The sequence below is a fragment of the Balaenoptera acutorostrata genome, chromosome 15, assembly GCF_949987535.1.
Source record: "Balaenoptera acutorostrata chromosome 15, mBalAcu1.1, whole genome shotgun sequence".
Lineage (NCBI taxonomy): Eukaryota > Metazoa > Chordata > Mammalia > Artiodactyla > Balaenopteridae > Balaenoptera > Balaenoptera acutorostrata.
The window spans coordinates 2,611,640-2,631,165 of record NC_080078.1 but is presented as its reverse complement, the minus strand read 5'-3'; the positions used below and the strand labels follow the sequence as shown (position 1 = coordinate 2,631,165).

Below are 19,526 nucleotides of genomic sequence, written 5' to 3'. Positions count from 1 at the left end.
AATGCAAGGATCCTTCAATATACGCAAATCAATGTGATACACCAAATTAACAAATTGAAGGATAAAAACTATATGATCATCTCAATAGATGCAGAAAAAGCTTTCGACAAAATTCAACACCGATTTACGATAAAAATCCTCCAGAAAGTAGGCATAGAGGGAACTTACCTCAACATAATAAAGGCCATATATGACAAACCCACAGCCAACATCGATCTCAATGGTGAACAACTGAAACCATTTCCACTAAGATCAGGAACAAGACAAGGTTGCCCACTCTCACCACTATTATTCAATGTAGTTTTGTATGTTTTAGCCACAGCAATCAGAGAAGAAAAATAAATAAAAGAAATCCAAATTGGGAAAGAAGAAGTAAAGCTGTCACTGTTTGCAGATGACATGATACTATACATAGAGAATCCTAAAGATGCTACCAGAAAACTACTAGAGCTAATCAATGAATTTGGTAAAGTTGCAGGATACAAAATTAATGCACAGAAATCTCTTGCATTCCTATACACTAATGATGAAAAATCTGAAAGTGAAATTAAGGAAACACTCCCATTTACCATTGCAACAAAAGGAATAAAATACCTAGGAATAAACCTACCTAAGGAGACAAAAGACCTGTATGCAGAAAATTATAAGACACTGATGAAAGAAATTAAAGATGATACAAACAGATGGAGAGATATACCATGTTCTTGGATTGGAAGAATCAACATTGTGAAAATGACTATACTACCCAAAGCAATCTACAGATTCAATGCAATCCTTATCAAATTACCAATGGCATTTTTCACAGAACTAGAACAAAAAATTTCACAATTTGTATGGAAACACAAAAGACCCCGAATAGCCAAAGCAATCTTGAGAAAGAAGAACGGAGCTGGAGGAATCAAGCTCCCTGACTTCACACTACACTGCAAAGCTACAGTAATCAAGACAGTATGGTACTGGCACAAAAAGAGAAATACAGATCAATGGAACAGGATAGAAAGCCCAGAGGTAAACCCACACACATATGGTCACCTTATTTTTGATAAAGGAGGCAAAAATATACAATGGAGAAAAGACAGCCTCTTCAATAAGTGGTGCTGCGAAAACTGGACAGCTACATGTAAAAGAATTAAATTAGAACACTCCCTAACACCACCTACAAAAATAAACTCAAAATGGATTAAGGACCTAAATGTAAGGCCAGACACCATCAAACTCTTAGAGGAAATCATAGGAAGAACACTCTATGACATAAATCACAGCAAGATCCTTTTTGACCCACCTCCTAGAGAAATGGAAATAAAAACAAAAATAAACAAATGGGACCTAATGAAGCTTAAAAGCTTTTGCACAGCAAAGGAAACCATAAACAAGATGAAAAGACAACCCTCAGAATGCGAGAAAATATTTGCAAATGAAGCAACTGACAAAGGATTAATCTCCAAAATTTACAAGCAGCTCATGCAGCTCAATATCATAAAAACAACCCAATCCAAAAACGGGCAGAAGACCTAAATAGACATTTCTCCAAAGAAGATATACAGATGGCCTACAGACACATGAAAGAATGCTCAACATCATTAATCATTAGAGAAATGCAAATCAAAACTACAATGAGATATCATCTCACACCAGTCAGAATGGCCATCCTCAAAAAATCTACAAACAATAAATGCTGGAGAGGGTGTGGAGAAAAGGGAACCCTCTTGCACTGTTGGTGGGAATGTAAATTGATACAGCCACTATGGAGAACAGTATGGAGGTTCCTTAAAAAACTAAAAATAGAACTACCATACGACCCAGCAATCCCACTACTGGGCATATACCCTGAGAAAACCATAATTCAAAAAGAGTCATGCACCACAATGTTCATTGCAGCTCTATTTACAATAGTCAGGACATGGAAGCAACCTAAGTGTCCATTGACAGATGAATGGATAAAGAAGATGTGGCACATATATACAATGGAATATTACTCAGCCATAAAAAAGAAATGAAATTGAACTATTTGTAGTGAGGTGGATGGACCTAGAGTCTGTCATACAGAGTGAAGTAAGTCAGAAAGAGAAAAACAAATACCATATGCTAACACATATATATGGAATCTAAAAAAAAAAAAAAAAAGGTCATGAAGAACCTAGGGGCAGGACGGGAATAAAGACACAGACCTACTAAAGAATGCACTTGAGGACACGGGGAGGGGGAAGGGTAAGCTGGGACAAAGTGAGAGAGTGGCATGGACATATATACACTACCAAATGTAAAACCGATAGCTAGTGGGAAGCAGCCGCATAGCACAGGGTGATCAGCTCGGTGCTTTGTGACCACCTAGAGGGGTGGGATAGGAAGGGTGGGAGGGAGGGAGATGCAAGAGGGAAGAGATATGGGGATATATGTATATGTGTAGCTGAATTACTTTGTTATAAAGCAGAAACTTACACACCATTGTAAAGCAAGTATACTACAATAAAGATTTTAAAAATAATAATAAATTAATTAAATTAAATAGTGGTCCTGAGTCATTAGAAAAAAAGACTGAATTACACTGAGTATCCTCTGACTAAGAAAACATAGGAAAGGAAGAAGGTAGAAAGTGTATAATAAATTTATAAAGATTTCCATCAAAAATGGTTAAATTTAAAAGATTTTAGTCCTTGAAGGTATAAGATTCAGTTACCTGGAAAACTAATTTATGATCAGTTACCTGGAAAATTCCATCTTATTACGGAAAATGACCAGATAAATGGGGTGTTACTGAATGTGCTACTTTAGTACAAATAAATGAATCAAGTTTAAAACAAAAGCCTACTTAATTTCTAGACAGCTTATTTTACCTGAACTGCAAAGTATTTCCTGTGAATTCCTTATATGTTTAAAATATTAATGTGTAACACTTTGCATTGTTCAGATAAACATCGTAAGTAGTAAGCCAAAATCATTTCTTTTTCAAGAGTAAACTCTGCCATGTATCACTTCTAACAAATGTCAATACCCAGTACAAATGGAAGAATCAAAATAATGAAATTAATTTAATTATCTACACTAACAGGGATAAAATAGTATGGATGATCCAAATAATTTTAAATATATTAAAATCACTTATATTTGACTGAGACAAACTCAGATAATGACAAATTTAATTACTTACACACTAAGTATGTTTTAACTAACCTACATTCCCTTTTGGCTAGACTCAGAACATGGCTAGGAAAATTTGAGTCTCTATGAAAAAAATTCAAAAGACAGATTAATGCTCAAATAGCTGGTAAATTCATTTTTTTTTAATTTTAAGAAAGTAAAAGTTAAATTTATCCTCAATTTAGCCTTCCCAAATACCCATTATTCAAATAAAGACTAAATCTCTATCACATTTCTCACTACCGTTAAGTAACTGAAGTCAAAATAATCATGAACATTTCAATACAAAATTAAGGGTAAATAAAGGTCTTACACAAAGCACTAAAATAGGGAATGGATTAAGATCACTCCAAAATGTGCCCTTGAATTATTCAAGTAAAAACGTGGGCTTACCAAAAGATCCACATTTAATATCAACTGAAAACCATGTAGTTTGAGGGTAAGCACTTCGGTCTGACAATCAGGAGCAGATCCAATATTCAGAGTAGAGTTCACATTAGTCAAATCTTGTTAGACTCTTAAATGAATCACTCATTCACTGGTACATGAAGCAGAGCTATCTTGGTAAAACATTCTAACGGCATAATTCCAAATACCAGCCATATGTTTCCAACAGAGATGATCAACTGTACAATAAGGTTTTTCATTGAGAAACAAATCTTAATAATATTTAGATTTGACCTTCTGGATAGTTGTCTATGTTTTTATACATAGAGAAATAATAAAGCAAGCAAATAATTCTTTCAGAAATTATGTTATCACACAAATTTGTTCATAGATGTAATTTCACAGACTCACTAGTACTCCTCATGAAGTAAATGAATCCTAATATTCCATGTATGAATTTAGCTACCATAGTTTACATTTTTATTTCTCATTCATGCACATATGCTAACTTCATATTCAAGGTAATTTTGAAATAGATGATTGACCTTATAGATCTGTCTATTTGAAAACAGGTAATACACTGTCAATAATATCACAAATAAACAACAGAAATACTATTTCCCTCTATTGTTCAATCTATCCATTTATTTTCCTTTGTAGAACTTAAAGATTCACTCATGTTTTATCTATCCCTTCTTTATTCTTTCTGACTTGGTTTTCTTATTTCTCTCATGGTTCACAGTCATTCTAAGAACTAGTCATTAGTAGATGTCTTCTATAAGCTACAATATAGGTTAATTATATGGTAAAAGACAAATTTCCTCTTAGTAACTTATAAAGGCCTAAAATTTTAATAAGCATTTAGCCTTAAAAGAAACAAAATCCGTGATATTTCATTGGAAGTGTTTAAGCAGGAGGGTGATGAACATCTGTAAGGGATACTATAGAAAATGTTTTTAAACAGAAAGATCTAATCCTTGCTCTTAGGCAAGTCAAAATGGTCATTCTAAGACTATGGTTTATTGTATTATTATTTTTAGGGACTTCCCTGGTGGTCCAGTGGGTAGGACTCCACGTTTCCAATGCAGGGGGCCCAGGTTCGATCCCTGGTCAGGGAACTAGATCTCACATGCATGCTGCAACTAAGAGTCCACATGCCGCAACTAAGACCCGGTGCAGCCAAAATAAATTAATTAATTAAAAAAAAATAAATCTAAACAAACAAAAAAAAAGACTATGGTTTATTGTACTATTATTTTCAAATGCATGTAAATAAACTCATTGCCATTTTGAGCTGATATAATTGGTACTTACATACAAATCACTAGTGAGAGCATAAACTGATGCTAGGTTTGGGAATATAATTTAATAATACTTTTTAAGAGTCTTTAAAAGTTCTTACTCTTTCTTCTAGTTATTACATTCTCAGAACTCTATCCCAAGGAATACTCTTAGGTATAGAATTCTACCCATAAAAGTGTTCATCACATAGTGAAAAGTTAAAACTCAAACTATACAATGTTGAATTATGACTCATTTATATGATGGAATACTATGTCTTGACATTAAACAGCTGCTTATAAATAATGTTTAAAAGAAGGTAAAATAGCTATGAGGTAAATTATGTTTAAAAAGCAGGACATACAGTTGTATATATAGCATGATTTCAACTATGTAAAACTACAAATAAAAAGTAAAGAAGTATACCAAAATGGAATGCTGATTATGTGAGTGAATCACTCTTTTCTTCTTCATACGTTACTATAATCTCTATAAGGTTTCTTTTAAACTTAGGGGAAAAAATAGAGATAATTGCTAAAAAATTAGTGACTTTTATTTTCTATTTTGGTGGTGTAACAGAGTACCTGAATGGCTGTGATTAGGAAAAGTACCTTCATGCGTCTGTAACCGCTGAAGTGCCTTCCAGGTCTGTAAGGTGAAGACCCCAGGTCAGAGCAAATGAAGCACTGCTGGAGGAGGGCTTGCTGCTGCCCTGGGCCTTGATGAGGTGCTCACCACCATGCACTGCCCGACAGACCAATCCCAACACAGGGGTCAGATTAAGCACTGATTACCTACATTTCTCTGGAGCGATCCCATTATGCCCTAAATTACTAGTTTGGTTGGTTTGCTTATTTCATTGTAAACTTCTGCCCACAAAAGAACTTCAAGCACTCTAGTTATCTGACATTATGCAAGTTCCTAACCCCATGTAACCCTCTCCATGCAGTAAATGTATTCGAATTCTACCTGCCCTGCCCTCCATACCCTACCACTATGCCCTCTGGAATTCACCATCTGCCATGCCTCTACACCCTCAACTTCTTCTCTGAATAGCCCCATCACCTCTTCCTTTAACTGAAACCAGGCTGTCCCCAGAAGCCCCTTGTAGGTGGCAGCCGTTTTTTTCTCCACACCCCATATGCCATTGCCCTGAAGACAATATGCCATGGCTGGTTCCAGACTTATTTCCTCACTCAAACTTTCAGCCAATTTAAAGAATTAGCCTTAAATCATGTGTATTATTTTCCTATTCCTGTTATAACAAACTACCACAAAATCAGTGGCTTAAAACAACACAAATTTATTATCTCACCATTATGGATGTTAGAAGTTCAAAAAGGGTTTCACTGGGCTAAGATCAGATTGTCGGCAGGGCTGCAGCCCATCTATTTCCTTGCCTTTCCAGCTCCTAGAGGCCTCTTGTGCTCCTGGCTGGGGGCCCCTTCCTTCATCTTCAAAGCCAGCAGCACAGCATCTTCAACCTCCCAGACTCTGCCCCCATCATCACATCTCCTTCTCTGACTTTACCTCCTGGCCACCCCTTCCTCTCCATGATGAAAATGTTAGCACTGAGGAACTGTCTTTTGCATACTGTCACAGTTTCTGTCATCATTCAACATGCACACAGATGATCCATCCTTCACACTCATCTCTCATTTCTTTGCTGTCATCATATCTGAAGAACTTTTCCTCCATCCCAACTTGATCACCTCCTTCCATGATTATACTCTAGAGACCTTGACAAAATCTCAACCTCAAGTATCCTGCTATGTCCCAGGCTCACTTTCTCATTATCAGGGCCCCTGAGAGTTCTTCCTTGTAGTACAACTGGAGCTGTGCAATAAGGCAGTCCTGCTCATACACTGCCAAACAACTGACCTCCATCAAGACCTTCAAGCCATTGACCTCTAGAACATCTTTACTGGTCATTCCTCTGTTCATGTCCTACCTCAGCCCTACACAGTTTAGATCCCACTGTCCGTCACTATAATCATGCCCTAATAAGCACTCCTAACTTCCCTGTCCTCTCGCCCTGTATCCCAGACAGCTGGAAACCCCCAATACCAATTAAACCAAATGCTCTACCCCCTCCTCAGCTGCACACAAACAGCTGAACATGGTTTGTGAAAAACACAAAACCAGGCTGGCTCAATCTCACTTTAAATGCCATCTTTGCAATGATAAATCCTAAAATTATTTCCAGCCATAATTTCTAGAAATCTAGATTCCTAAATGCAATGAGTACACCAAGTGCTTAGGTTTTATTTTCTAAATTCCATCTTCCACTAAAAGAAAACCACGGCTCCTTGAAGGAATAGTTGATTCCAGCATAAACATAAGATGATCCTGGAAAATGTATTTGTGTCAGAAAGCAAGAAAGTACTCAGAATGATTGGGGCATGTCCAAAAGCTACAGGACCCAGCCTGAAGGGGCTCTCACTGTCCAAATCTTGGGCAATTTGATCATCAAAATAAATAATGATGGTAATAGATACAAATAAACATAGAAATAAATGGGAGAGAAGGAAAGTTCTTCCTTACAGCAGAATGCCTGTTAATAAATGAGGAAGGGATAATGAAGTAAAAAAAAAAAAACAAAATCACCATTTGGCAACCACTGTAGTGGTGATTGATTGAGGTGGGAGTCATCAATGGATGCTAACGTTGGTGGGGGAGGTTTGATGAGAAACAGAATATTGGAGTAGTCTTGGCTTATCTCCCGACAAAATACTTAAATTACAAAGGGAAAACTGGTGACCAAGTGATCAAGGCAAACATTGGCAGTGGTGGGATATGGTGACATCACGTGCCTCCTGATGAGCAGTACTGAAAAGAGAACAGTATCAATTAGGTGATATTTCTGCCAAAATTCCAGCCCTGGGCTGGATATGAGGAAACACCGGACAGACTCAGGTTGAGGGACATCCTGGAGGATGATAAACCTGAACTCTTTAGAAATGTCAACATTATGAAGACGGGAAAAGACTAAAAAACCAATAAAGACTAAAAGACAGGAGACATAGCAACTAAAGGTAACATGGATACTGGAGCAGGAAGCAGAAAGAGACGGTAGGATGGTTGGTCAAATGTGCATAGGTTCTGTGGACAGGACTGACACTGTTACGTTAACACTGACTTCCTGATTCACATGGTTATATTGTGCTGATGTAGGTGAGTGTTCCTGTTTTTTGTTTCAGGTTTTTTTTGTTGTTGTTGTTTTTAACAAATGCAAGCTCACCGCCCTTCCCTACAAAAAAATCCTCCATTACTTAAGGAGGACAGAGCCTCCACTTAAAATCCAAACTCTCTACTTTGCCCCTTAAAGCCTCTGGATCACCCCTGCTGCCTCTCCAACCTCAGCTCCAACCGTTCACCCCAGCTACTACCATCCACTTCCCTAGGACACTCAAGCTAGTTCTGCTCAGGGCCTTTCCGTGTGCTGCTCCCTTCTCTAAACTGCCCTCATTCCATCATATCTGTCAGGACTCGGCTTGAATGTCACCCTTCCCAAGAGGCCTTCCCTGACCACACCAAATGTCTTCAGCTCCACCCCTGCACCTGCTCTGTTTTCTTTGAAGCACTTAACACTACCTGTTACTCCATAAGGTTTGTATTTACTTGCTTACTGTCTGCCTCCTACGTGAGGGTGTAATTCTTACAAGGGCATCCTACGCATCATGGTATCCCCATTACCTACGTGCCTAACACGTGGTGGGCGTTTAATAAATATTTGCTAAACTGACACATTAACAGAAATGTACGTATAACAAACGTTTACAAAAGAGAAATACAATCATCTGAAGATGTGGATTCACTATAAATGGGAAAGTAACAGGGTTAGTGACACTACCCACTAGCAACATCAGGGACAGACCACCAAACCAGAGGTGTGCGGTTCATAATAGAATTTACGTGATTATAGAATACTGAAACTGAAAATAGATTTATAGCAATTCAACTGACAACCTGCCATGTGAACACTAGAAAAGGTAAGTAGAGAGAGGCTCAAGGAAGAAGCCTTTCAGAGCTGCCCAAATGACAAATATCTTCATAATAATATAAAGTTAAATCTGGAAGACATATATAGGATTCAAAACTGCATACTCCAGTGGTTTGTATATGCATCAAGAATGAAAATCAAGCAAATAAAGACCATCCATAGCTCTGCATGGCAGTGAAAAAAAGGAAAAGAAACTGAACCGGTACACAAATGAGGCAGATTGATGGCATGAAGGAGAACTTGACGAAAATAAATGGGACTGCAGGAAACAATCATGATAGTGAAAAAGAGAAATGAAAGCAACCATTTCATCCAGCATTCCCAAGCAAAGTGATAGAGGAAAGTATAACAACTAAAAAGAAAAATTCAACCTAAAAACTATCTGCAGACAACGAAAAAAATTCCATATATATATACATATATATGGAATACATACACTCACATGACAACATATAAGGAAAATATATAATATAAAAGGTGGCTGAGAAATTTTAATCTAAAAACAATGATTATTAAATAGAAGTTATATCAAAATCATAGGGGAAAACACTGACTTTAAAAATTTTCTCCAATGTATGAAAAATACTGCCAGTTTCAGTGAAATAGGTACCATAATAAAAATCCATGGTAAATCCTACAATGGAAAATTGGATGGTAAAAATAACAAATCCTATAAAGGCCAAAATGTGAATTATTTGATAGCAGGGATATATTATCTCATTAATCTCTATCCCAACCCCATCTTAAGTCCTTGGTAAAATCTGAATTTTATTTAAGTGAACAAAATTACATACAACAAGTTATCACTTTAAATGTGATAGTTTTTTATTGGTCAGGGAATAGGGAGTTAGGGAATTTCAGGCAGAAGAAATCTACAAAGCAACTGAGACAGAAAATAACAGGGCATGTGGGGAAAGCCATTTGGAAGACCAACTGTAAATATGGCTTCCATGTTGATATCACCTGTCCACAAGCCATCCCTTCATCAGAAACGTTCCTCTAAGAGAAACAGAGGTGACAGGAATAAAGCCTGACCCAATACAAGGATAGAGGCTTTTGCAATCAGAAGTATATTGTACACACAACAGCTACAAAAGCATTTTCCAGGTTGGGGTGCAGGGGACACTACTGAGTCGGTTCTGCTCTCTTACTAACCAGCCACACTCACAGTGAACGTACTGTGCCATCAACCTTCCAGAAGATAAGAAAAGGGAGACGTGGGGTCTAAACAAAATTAGGAGCGAAAAGGCATTTCCCCAAGTACAAGTGAACAAACTGCCTGATATAAACTCACTAGATAAGGAAAGGGCAGGAGGCAGAAAGTGCCCCGCTGTACCCAGAACCCCCTCCTCATGGCTTGACTCCATGGAGAGAGGCCCGCCATCGCTACAGAAGCAGTCCACTCTCCTGCATGTGTGAACTCCACTCTACTCCCAGGCAACCGACTGTGTTTGGACACAGACACACAATCATATGGACTGGGCCCCCTTTAAACTCAAGATCGCAAGCCTCAAGCGGGGCCCTTCTTGCCGTCTGGCAGTCCCACTGTCTGCTCCGTTCCCTCTCCCAATCCCCTACACGACAATTTCATACACCTTTCCCCAGACCTCCCACGTCACCTCCTTCTTCCTCATTTTCAGCTTGCTCCTGCTTCTCTAAGAACACATGTGATCAGAAGAGCTCTGCATAAACACCACCACCTCATCTACCCTCCCACCTGTCTCTGTACCTGTATAGTCTGCCCTGTCACCTATTACTATGGGCCATACTCCCATCTAAGACCAAACCTGCATTTGCACACTAGATCAAGGACCTCATTCCAGCAATCCTGCCCTGTCTCTCCCTGTCACTAACTTTTCCCTCCTCTTTTTCCTCTCCTCCTCTTTTCTCTCCTCTCCTTTACAATAAACTCCATCTTCACTTTCTCCAATTTCTTTTTTCCCAATGACTCTCTGGAGAGAGAGTTAGGTTTTCATCAATATCCAGTTAGGTTTTCATCAGTATCACTTCATCGAAACTGTTCTTCTAAGGTCTCCAATAACATCCAAGTGGCTGAACCCAGTGTTCAAGTGTCAGTGTCCTCTTGTTGGATTCAGCAGCAGCAGCTGGCACGGCTGACCTCCTTTCTTCCCTCAGCTTCCAGGACGCCATGGTCCCTGGTCTCCTCCTGCTGCTCTGCTTGTTTCCTCTTTATTGCCTAGATCTCTAAATGTCGGAGAACCCAGTGTTCAGTTCAAACAACCTCTTCTCTTTTCTACTTACACTTTCTCCCTTAGTGATCTCATCCAATCCCGTGACTTTCAGGCCTTTATAAACCCCCATTTTTATTTCTAACCTGGACCTCTCCAGAGCACAATTCCAGATTTGTACATCCAGCTGCCTATCCGACAACTCCACGTGGACATCTAATTGACGTCTCAAAGTGAACATGCCTAAAACTAAGCTCCTGAAATTCATCCTCCAACCTGCTGCCCTCAGTGACCCCATCTCAGTGGACAGAAACATAATTTCTCAGGTCAAAGACTTTGAGGTCATCCTTGGCTCTGTTTTCTGTTTTTCCTTTCTTTTATGGGCACATATACGCATGCACGTGTGGGCGTAGACACACACACACACTCACACACTCTCCATATCCAATCTGTCAGCAAACCTTGCTGGCACAACCTTTAAAATATATACAAAAATCCTACACTCCCCACCGTCTCTCCTGCTACCACTTAGTCCAGTTATCTCATTACCTTTGTTTGATCATTTAAATCACCTCCCAATTGGTCCCCCTGCTGCCATTCTTGCCCCCTTCAACTGTTCTCAACACAGCAACCAGAGTAACTTCGTTAAAATGTAAGTAGAATCTTGTCATTTCTACCTTTACTCAAAGTTCTCCAATGGTTTGCCAACTCACTGCAAATAAAAGCCAAAGTCTTTAAAGTACTCCAGAAAGCCCTGTAGGATCATGTACGATCCGGTGCCCCTGACCTCATCTCTCGTATCTCGTAGCAATTACTTTTGCTGTTCCTTCCTTCTGGAAAGCCTCTCCCTCACATATTTGGTTAGTTCACTCCCTTCCTTCCTGCAGGCCTTTGCTCAAATGTCATCTTCTCAGGCAATATTTACTGAATGAATGAATGAATGAATGCTGTTCACAAAGCTGATGTGCTGACTCAGGCCACGAACTACAGGATTCTAATCCCAGTGATGGACTCACAGGCCAGGGGTGAGAATCCAGACCCAAAGGAGACAGGTTTGTATAGACACCAAGTCGTTAGCCAACAGCGGGGTCTGCACCCACAATCACAGCAATATTTTGCCACTAAGGTAAGTAGAAAACCAAACACACAACTACAAGACTGCTTGGTGATGATAACATTACAACAAAGAGACTTAAATTATCTAGTAGAATACAGGCAAAATTAATCATCCAGTCACACTGTAGAATTGCTGCTCAAACGTGACCCAGCACTGCTGGTCTGCACACTGTCAGGACAGAAAGAGCAAGCGCTTCAACTTTGAGGCAACTTGACTTGGCTGTGATTTGTCGATGAATGTGATCAAGGTACACATCGTTTGGGTTCCATGTGGTGTGAGCGACATCCTACTCATGTGCAGAAAGGCCATTCATTAGTCTACAATGGATTAGAACTTTATAAAAAAGAAAACACTGCTCCTTCACCACAGATAGTTTGAGAAGCACCACTATAAGGAGTGCCTTTATAACACGTGCCTGATTACCTACTGGATAATATTTCTTCCTTTAAATATATACAAAAATATTAATACTTGCATTCCGTCTTTTTTTTCCTTACGTCAAATTATTCAATTTTCTCCTGACAGCATATACCCATAACATATCGTGATTTGGAAATTTTAAGTTTTTCTTTTAACTGATATTGATAGGTTTACTACTTCCTGGTGACTACTTTCTAAAGATTTTTCTTAGAGATCAACAATCCTGTCTTTGGCATATAGATTCTACTAACCATTTTTCAGAGAGATTTCCGGTATCAAAGAGTTTCTATTATAACATTATAATCTCTTTTCCCAGACCCCTCAATACTCCGTATGTCCCCTAAGACAGTTCCCATCTCATTACACTATAATTATTGGTTTAATTATCTGTTTTCTCTATTGGACTGTAACATCTGTAAGGGCAAGCACTACGTCTGAATTCTAGAATAGCTTTATCCCCAGTACCTACAGTAGTTCCTGGCTCACAGTAGTTGTCCGATAAACATCTACTGAATAAATGAATGAATTCATTGTATATAGGTAAGTGAACTATAGGTGACAGAAAATCTGGAGGCCATCAACTGGAAAAAAGGAGAAAGAAGTACATGTTTCCTAAACAAGAGGACACAACACAATGGTACGACTCTGAGTGGTGCACGTAAATGAGCTTTGTTCCAGAAATTCACATGCCTACCATCAGACAAAGCTAGTGAAACGGAAGTAGACTTCTGCAACAGAATACAAAAAAGGAAATGAAAACTAAGAAATCCAATCACTTATGATAAAAACAATAAGCACAATAAAAAGTTTCCTTCGAACTGGAATGCTTTCCCCCCACAATATTCCTCAACATTTACTGAGCACTTGCGAGAGCACAGCACGTGGCGGGGTGAGGGAGAAGGGTGGGGAGGCAGATGTGTTATCCCTGGAGCACAGCTGACTCCTGTGTGAGCTAAGGGATTCTAATTTTCGTTTGTTTTTTTCTAGCTTGATGGAAAGAAAAAGTTTTCACATTGCTGCAAATCAAAAGTCTGACTGGTTGTTAACAACTGTCACCGCTTATTTAATATTTGATGATTCTGATTTTCTGACAGTTACAAGTTTTCCTCCTGCTCTGGGAGACTGGGCCCCTCCGGGCTCCCCATGTTGCACTCATTCTGGTGGCTATACCTGTTGGGGTATCATAAATTCTGTGACAGAAGCACACACTGCATAAAGGTGGTAAAGGGTCAAAAAAGACCCTCTACAGGACACTTATGGGTCTTAGCTAAACTTCAAAAGCTTAGTAGCCATTCACCAGGCAGACACGTTTAGAAGAAGGGTCACTTTCATTCACTAATCCAATACTTAGTGATACCCTACTTTGTACTGAGTACTTACTGCATGATCACTCTGCACCCACAGTGAACCGCCTTGGAAACGTATGCCTGAGTCTGTGTCTCATTCCCCACCAGACTAGAAGCCCTGGGACAGCACAGGCTACATCTCTAGGACCCAGTGCCAAGCACAGTAGTAACCGTTTGTTAACAGAGAAGAAAATAAGCTGTTTCATTTATGATTTACAAATGCTTTTGCAAATTTTGGTGGCTCTTTAACAATTACAGCATTCAGGTCAATTGCATTTAGTGTTTTTCAGGAGATTTCACTCCAAGTTTTCTCAAAAATATACAAATATTATCATTTCTAATTCAAATGTGATACCTAAATTTTTCCCCTTTATTTAATCCTGACCTACATCACCTGTCTCATGATACAAATGTTAAAGGTATACCAATTTACCACTTTGTATTAAATTACAAATTTGCCTTGAAGAGGGTTTTTATAAAACTATTACCCAAGTCTTATATGGTATAATTAAATAAGTCAAACTAGCCCTTAGGGACCTCTTACTCTGAAATGAAATTTTAGAGCCAAAGAGTGCCTGTAACCTTTACTGAAGTCATGTCGAAAATGCTAGTTTGAATTTAACAAACTAATGAGATCTCCTTAGAAAAGGCTAGTCATACTCTCTGATGTGAATACTCGTGAATTCCCTTCCCATCAAAAGGATCAACATGGAAATTATTTTAAAACAAGATTGTGTTTTTCAAAGGGTGCTGTGAGCCTCAAAGCTGGAGCCCATGCATCGAGCACTCAGGGTTTGATCTGGCCAGGGTGTCAACTGGCCTTCAGGCCTCTGGAAATGTGGAAGAAAAGAAATAAGAAGCTTTTCAAAGGTGAGCCGAGGTGATCCCAATTATCAATCATTAATTTAATAAGCATCTCAGGGCTCCTTCTATGAGCCAGGCCCCATAATAAGCCCTGAAGCAACAAAATGATCAAGTCTCTGCATCCAACCAGCTCCTAAGTATTTATCATATGCCTCATCTAAGATATCTGCTTAAAAACCAGTAACTAAATACATATATTTATTTAGCAGGAAAATTATTCAGTTTAGTTCAAACTGCATATCTGAAGATTCTCTCAACTTATCTCCAAGAACAGCTGCCAGGATAGGGCACTGGATCAGAATTAAAGCCCAGAATTTTACTTCTACTTATGACACTGACATGTTGAATGATCTTGATAAAGTAACCTCAGATTTCTGAATTTCACCTCTTCATATTCAAATAGAAAAAGCAATTCTTCCTATCCCAAACGCATTCTGAAGACTATTATCAGAAAAGTATGTGAAGCACTAAAGGTCTGACACAGGAGAAAAGTTTATCACTCTTACTGACATCAAAGCAGCCAAAGAGATAGGGAGATTTACTGTATACAGTAAAACCAAAAGATAGCATCATTAGTGAAGGAGTTAATGAAGTTGCCTCTTAAAGCTTTAAAATCATAACAAGTCCTACGATGTCAGTATTCAAGACTGTGCTCAGTAAGCAAGGTGCTTGATGACGATGGTCCAGATCCTGTGCCCCACTTGTCCGAACTCCACCTCCTCCACCGTCAAGTCCATCCTGCATATTGCTGCCAGAATAATCTTTCGGAAACTCATTTCCTTATACTACTCTCTCACTCAAAACAAAGTGGCTTCCCATTTTAAGAAATCATACCTAAATTCCATTGCATGACTCTCCAAACTTTATACAATTTGTACATATTATTTACCAGTATTTCTAACATAGTCAATGGAGCCTCTTTGCTGTCGCATAAATATACCATGTCCAATCCGACATCATATTTGTTCAAGTTGATCAAGTTCTTCCCGTCTTCTACAACTCCACAGTCCTTAGAGCGTGAACATTCAAACAGTCTTAAAGGCTCACTCAGCGGCTTCCTCCTCTATAAAGCCTTCCTTATTTCCATCTTCACTGAATTTACTTTCCTTTAAAATCCTAAAATACCAGTATAAGTGTTTATCACAAATCCTCAACTAGTTTTTACCAACTCATGTGTTAGGACTCTATCTCTTATTTTCTGGGTGCTCACTACTCTGGATAACAATGGTTAACACATAGAAGGAATGTGTTTACAGCCATGAAAACAAACAGGCTCACTGTGGAAAACAGATCAGCCCGCAAAACACGTTCACGCCCTAAATCCCTAGAACCTTTATGTTACTATACAAGGCAAACGGGACTCTGCAGATCTAATGGGAAGATTATCCTGGATTATAATCTGGATGGGTCCAATCTAATCACATGAGCTCCTAAAGCAGAGAGGTGTAGCAGAAGGGAAGTAGAACATTCCCTGGAAGGAGATTCAAGCTGCTGTCCCTGGAGAGAGGCACATGGAAAACAAGAGAAGGAATGTGGGTGGCCTCTCTCGGAGCAGAGATCAGCCCCTGGCTGAGAGCCAGCAAGGAAACGGGGTCTTCGGTCCCACAACCGCAAGGAATTGATTTCAGGGAACACCTGAATGAGCTTGGAAGCAGATTCATCCTCAGAGCATGCAGAAAGAAACATAGCTCTGCTGACACCTTGATTTTGACCTTGTGAGACTCTAAGCAGAAGAGTAAGTCAAACCACGATGTACTCAGACTTCTGATCTACACAACTGTGAAATAATAAATGAGCATTGTTTCAAGTTCTTAAATGTGTGGTAATTTATTATGGCAGCAATAAGGAACTAATCAGCTCACAAATATGGCAGCACAAGGTCAAACAAATATGGCAGCTCAAGGTCAAACACAGGCCAAAATGCAAATTCAGACAAGCTATCCAAACAGAAGCTAAATGCTGGTAAGTTGATTAAAGATAAACATGCCCACTTGAACAGAGCTAAAAGTAAAGAGCAGACAGTATTTCAGTTTTTATTAAGGAAAACTTGGAGAGATCCCCATAGTCAAACTGGGTGTTAAAATAATTGGGTCAAATATATTAGAACTATAGTATATGATAAGGCTATTTGCTCCAATTGCTTTTGAAATAAAGTGAGAAGTTTATACAAAATTTCTAAACATTCAGGTAAAATGTTTCAAAGAAAAGGCAAAACCCTTTTCTCTGACAGGATTAGGAGTACAGTAACACAAAACACAGCAAAGTTAAATAGCCTGCAGAGAGATTGTTCACACAGCTTTGTTATTATAAATCCTATACTAACGAGATAACCATCCAAAGGCTCAATGGAGCAAACAGATAACTGCACCTGATGTTCTTAACACACAAACTGGATATAGATATAGATAAATCAATGGAGCCACAAAGCATTTATCTAGAAGCCCTAGAGGAACAGACAGTGAAACTATGAACCTGGTGGTCAAATCCTGACAGCGTGTAACTTACAAGGTCACTGCGTCAAATGCAGGTAGAGTGTGAACTTAACCCCCACAGGCGGGCTCTAGAGAAGAGTCTGATAACTAAATAAAAATGTTAAAAAAAAAAAATGCTAAGTATCAAGTTAACTGGCACAATGGCAAAAATATAATCAAAGGTAGTAACTTTTAATCTAATAAAAACCTTTTCAATTTTAAGTAAACTTTTTTTTCTCCAAATGCAGAATAACATGCTCAATGGAAAAAACTTGGGAAACAGAAAAACTACATACACAAATAAAATCATCAATAATCCCAATATCTAGAGGTAATCAATATTATTAATATTCTGTTAGATGATTTCCCAGTTTATTTATATAATATCTTTATTCAAATTTATGTGTATTAATACCCTTTTTATAAAAACAGTATCATACTTTAAGGTTTAGCATTATGGAAGGCATTTTCCACAAACTGAATTTTTAATCTCCTCATAGAATTCTACTGTATGATTCTTTTATTCAATAATAACCTCTATTTGTGGAAATACAAGTGGATTCAAAATTTTTCATCTTCTACACATACTTTAATGCACACCTCTGAGAGTAACAGAGGCAAAATAAAACAGTGGCTTCACCATTCACTATCTAAGTGATACTGGACAAGTTACTTAACTTTCTGTACCTCAATTTTTTAATCTAAAAAATGGATATAACAACAGTTCCTACCTCCTAGGGTTATGGTGAGTTAGATAAGTTAATATATGTAAAATGCTTTAAAACAGCATCTAAAACACAGCAAGTGGTAGAGAGATGTTAGCTCTTATTGTTATTATTTCCTACAATAAATTCCAAGAAGTATAATTATTGGGTAGACAGGCTCACACTTTAAGAATTCTTAATATGTATTACTAATTTTTTCCCAGAAAGGATAGTATGAAATAAACTTTCACCTAAAGAACTATATTCTCTTGCCTCATATCAACACTGGGTAAACTATATAAACTCAGCCCATCTTCTAGGCAAAAACAATACTCTAAGTATAAGCATAAATACCTCACCAAAACACTTTGAAATATTAATTATGCTTTGACAAAGCAAAGGCCTAAAACTATAACTTTAATTTGGCTCTTTAAATACCCTGTTAGGCTTCTGCACCAAAAAGAGTGAGGGCACTAAAACAGACTAACAAAATACAAAATGAATTACCCATTAGATTAAGAAAAAATATTTAGCCACTGGGTAAAGGTAGCACAATAACAAGAAATTTGTTTTCTGGAAAGAGCAATCTCAACTGTTGTGTCAGGTGCTAGAAAAGTGGTCTTATTTAATGATGACCTAGGAGAAGAAATGCACAAGAAATTCTCTAGATGAGCTAGGAAGAGAAAGCACTGGGTGGTAGTAAAGTTCCAGGCTAATAGATCATGCAACACAAAAAAGCTGACAGCTTTATCAGAAGAGTGGTGGGTATCAACGTGGACAACTTGCAGGTAACACAGTCCAGATAAGAACAACCTACTCCAGAGGTGATAGGCTCTGAGCTAGGAATCATGGAGGGTGACATTTTCGTGGCTCCCTAAGTTGTCCTGGGCATTTCCTATAATGAAAAGGGCTCAGTAAGTTCCTGCAGAAAGCATGTACAAGTGACAAGTATCATCAGGAAGAGTATCTGAGACCCAGAACATCACTTGACTTCCTCTTCTGTGGAACCATGATGCATTTCTGCCTCTGACACTGTACTGAATTTGCATGGGTACAAATCAAGAGGAGACGTAGGAAATAAAACAAAAGTAAGCTAAAATAATAAAGAGGGCAAAAGAGACCCACATAAAGATAGACTAAAAACGTTAGTGCTCTACAAAATGGAAGAGTAAATTGTGCATAATGGAAGTTTTTATGTAAAGATGCTTGAATTATGGGGCACTCTCATAAACCTAAAAGTTGTAATTTCCTGACCACCAGAGCAACTGCTGATATTCTTTCAGAAGCAATTGCTTAGGAATAAGTTTCTTCCAGAAATGGTTCAGACTAAAAATGTAAGTAGGCTCAATAAGAGTTTTCATACATTTATGAATGATGTATACAATACAGGTCACAGAGAAATATCAGGGCTGTTTGCTTATAACCCTAATCTTCTGAGATGACATAATCCATATGTTTGTTTTTGGCAAACATACCAAAAAACAGTGTCTGGTTCTCAACATCAGAGAGCTACTAGCAGGCTGATCTGACCCAACACAGCATTTCACAGCTCTTTAAGTGAGTACTTCTTCATGTCCCCAAATTATGGGTAATGAAGTCTGTTAAA

General features: G+C 38.3%; 1 protein-coding gene and 1 non-coding gene across 9 annotated transcripts in view; one reads left to right on the top strand and one right to left on the bottom strand.

Annotated features, from left to right (window-relative positions):
* The window catches only part of SDK1 (sidekick cell adhesion molecule 1), an 838,709-nt gene that overhangs the window by 615,666 nt on the left and 203,517 nt on the right, over positions 1-19,526 (bottom strand). The gene's annotated exons all lie outside the window — the stretch shown is intronic.
* TRNAW-CCA (transfer RNA tryptophan (anticodon CCA)) lies at positions 4,571-4,643 on the top strand. Its single transcript has one exon. It is a non-coding gene; the product is annotated as a tRNA-Trp (tRNA).